The sequence below is a fragment of the Phoxinus phoxinus genome, assembly GCF_949152265.1.
Source record: "Phoxinus phoxinus genome assembly, chromosome: 6".
In the NCBI taxonomy this organism is placed as follows: Eukaryota; Metazoa; Chordata; class Actinopteri; order Cypriniformes; family Leuciscidae; genus Phoxinus; species Phoxinus phoxinus.
The window spans coordinates 18,376,873-18,380,044 of NC_136881.1; the positions used below are offsets into that span (position 1 = coordinate 18,376,873).

Below are 3,172 nucleotides of genomic sequence, written 5' to 3' on the forward strand. Positions count from 1 at the left end.
TTTGTACAGTTCCCTGGCCATAAACCTGTGCGCTTTATTAAAGAAGAATTCCACAGGGTGGCAGGTTTGCTCTCATAAATTCTGTCATCTACTTCAATTAAATGACATTTCTTAATAGGTTTATTTTGACTGCACACACACACAAACTTCACAGACTTCTTAAACTTGTAATTAATCTTAATTTCAGGGTTCCCAAACGTGATTGGGTGCATTGATGGCACCCACATTCCTATTAAAGCTCCATCTATCAATGAGGGAGACTATGTTAATAGGAAGTCTGTGCATAGCATCAATGTGCAGGTAATATTTTAATAATGTGCTGGTAATATATTTTGGCTCCTTAATATTGGTGTTACAAATAATAAACTTATTGTTCTCCACAGGTAATATGTGATGCAACCCACCTCATCACCAATCTTGAGGCAAAATGGCCTGGGTCTGTACATGATGCCAGAATATTTAGGGAGTCATCTCTGTGCAACAAATTTCAACAGGGTACGTTTTGTTTGACAAATGCTTGTAGTCTTTACACTTAAAAAAACACCTCAAACATTACAGGACACTTCTATGGTTACTTGCTGGGGGACAGAGGATACCCTTGCCTCCCCTATATGATGACACCCTACCCTAATCCTGAGCCCGGACCACAGACACGCTTCAACCGGTCTCACAGCAGAACACGGGCCAAGGTGGAGATGACAATAGGCATTCTGAAGGCGAGGTTTCAGTGTCTGCGTGGGCTCAGGGTCACTCCAAATAGGGCATGTGACATCACAGTTGGTTGTGTTGTACTTCACAACATTGCCACAATAAGAGGAGAGAGGCATCCCCCCTGTCCTGATGAAGATGACCTAGAACACCCATTGAATCTAGCAGACCACAGAGATGGCAGAATGCTCAGAGACATGATTTGTCAAAATCACTTTATTTAATGTATTCTATTTCTTCATATCCTGAAAAAAAGAGACATGACAGATTTGTATTTATTGCTTTATACACACAAAATACAAAAAAATAACAGATTCATGTTCACATATGATTCTCACCTTAAGGCGATGCTCCAGTAGTTCTATTTCAAGTTTGTCCTTTTTAATGGCCAGCCTTTTTTCCTCTACCTGAAGCTGTATAAGGCCCATTTCCATGTCAGTTTTTTTAATTTGCCTTAATAGATGGACCTTGTACAGCTCCTTTGCAGACAACTAGGAAGGCAAAGTAAATAAGATGGTTAAAGAAAATCTGCCACATAGTAACTATGTAAATAAGGACAACCAGGTAAAAGTTCTTACACTGCTAAGATTATGTGTAGAGGTAGATGGACCCTCATCTGCATGTACATCCCCAGCTAGATTCTGTCACAGGACAAATTACACATTTTGTGAAAAGTGAAAGATCTAAAAGCAACTGGTTCTTAAAATGCATCACTAACAATTGTGACAGACTGTGTGGTTTTAGGAGGATCCAATAATACAATGCGTCCATCAGCAACTGCAAGAAAAAAAGATAATCAATGTGTGAATTACTAAAGTATGACAGACACTGAATAAAGGCATTAGGAACATGCAAGAATAATAATAATAAAAAAAAAACAGATTACTGTATACAGCATATGCTGTAAAATAGAATATGTATACATAATGCACAAGTGAAACAATGACTGCATTTGGGAAGCATTTCTTCCTAATGACAAGAGTTAATGATCATTTTGTCCAAACGTATGACTAAATAATCAAAAGTTCTATATGGTATACCTACATTGTACCAAGTCACTTGAGTCGTTGTGGGAGGTAGCAAATTCTGACGAAGTACCCTCTGGAATACCATCGACCACAGGGCAACCTTTATTAAGTGAAAGAGCCAACTCCTCAGATGGGGTGAGAGGAGGTGGAGGTGGACCCCCGCCAGTTAGACGGGCCTCAGCCTTCTTTCTATTAGCTATATAGGAAGAATACTGTAAAAGTAACAAGACATTGATCTTACAACAGTTAAAATAAAATATTACCTTTTTGGAGAATGTTTTTGTGTTTCATTTTGACTTGGGAAAGAGTCCTTTTGGCTCCAGAAGGATTAAACCTTATAAAACAAGAGGCCTACATATTTCTTGTCAATATACATTACACTGTATTCTTAAGAAACTGATGTAGAGAAAAGTAAATGCTTGTCGAGTCATGCCACATGCTCAAAAAGACAATTGTTCAACTTAGCAAATTAACAAAAAAAAAGGCAAGCATATTTAAAATGTAATAAAAAAATAAACTTACGCATTTACTCTGTCAGTTATTTTTTGCCAAGCCAATTGTCTTTCCCTCGCATATGCAGCTGTATTGCTTTTTTTCATTATAATGGGCTTGAACTCCTCATAAGCCAACATTAAAACTTCTAACTCCGCTTCGGAGAAGTACGCGGCACGTAACTTTTCACCCTTAGTTTCCATGGTGACTCCTGAATTCGGCGTTCCATTGAAAATGCCTTTATATGTTCGCCGTGCGCGCGCATTAACTCGAGGTTATTAGCAGTAGGTTGATTAAACTAACTCGACACAGGTGTTTTGGAACCGACATACCCCGAGTAAGCAGGTTTTGGGTTAATCAACCCAGAGTTCGGGGTTAATCTGATGGTAAATTAACCCAGCTTTCTGGAATACACCCCAGATAGTTTGCCAAGAGATCTCTTGTTTATCATTTTTTATACATGTATCCGACGTAGGAGAGAAACAAGCATAGAATAATAAGGCTAGAGGCGAGGTGGTCTTCATTCCAGATTTCTCTGTTCCCTCACCCCATCATGCCTCAGTTTCTTCTTCATCTCACCCCGTCATGCCTTTATGTTTCTCTGGGGTGCAACAGTAATATTGATCTTATATACACCACTGAGCGACTTTCAACTTCCCTGTAAAGTAGAAAACATCTTGGTACAATACACTTTCCATATTAATAAACTATTTCTGACTTTACAACATATTCTGACTTTACAAAATATATTATGAAATTATTATGAAATTTATCAAGAAAAATAATACTAAATAATAGCATTAAACAATAAAATGTTAGTCTTCACTGACAAAAGGTACAAAGAAAGATTTCCAAAGTTTTTCACTGACCGATATGTATTTTGTAAATAGAAAAAAAAACTAGAACTTGATGGCTGTTGTCACAATCACCGTCTGTCTTCCTCA

General features: G+C 37.8%; 1 long non-coding RNA gene across 1 annotated transcript; it reads right to left on the reverse strand.

Moving 5' to 3' along the window:
• Positions 1 to 1,440: 1,440 nt before the first annotated feature.
• On the reverse strand, positions 1,441 to 2,960 carry LOC306999959. The gene is made up of 4 exons (XR_013797941.1): positions 2,259 to 2,960; positions 2,000 to 2,070; positions 1,753 to 1,932; positions 1,441 to 1,485 (listed from the first exon to the last, which is right to left on the reverse strand). It is a non-coding gene; the product is annotated as an uncharacterized lncRNA (long non-coding RNA).
• Positions 2,961 to 3,172: the final 212 nt, after the last annotated feature.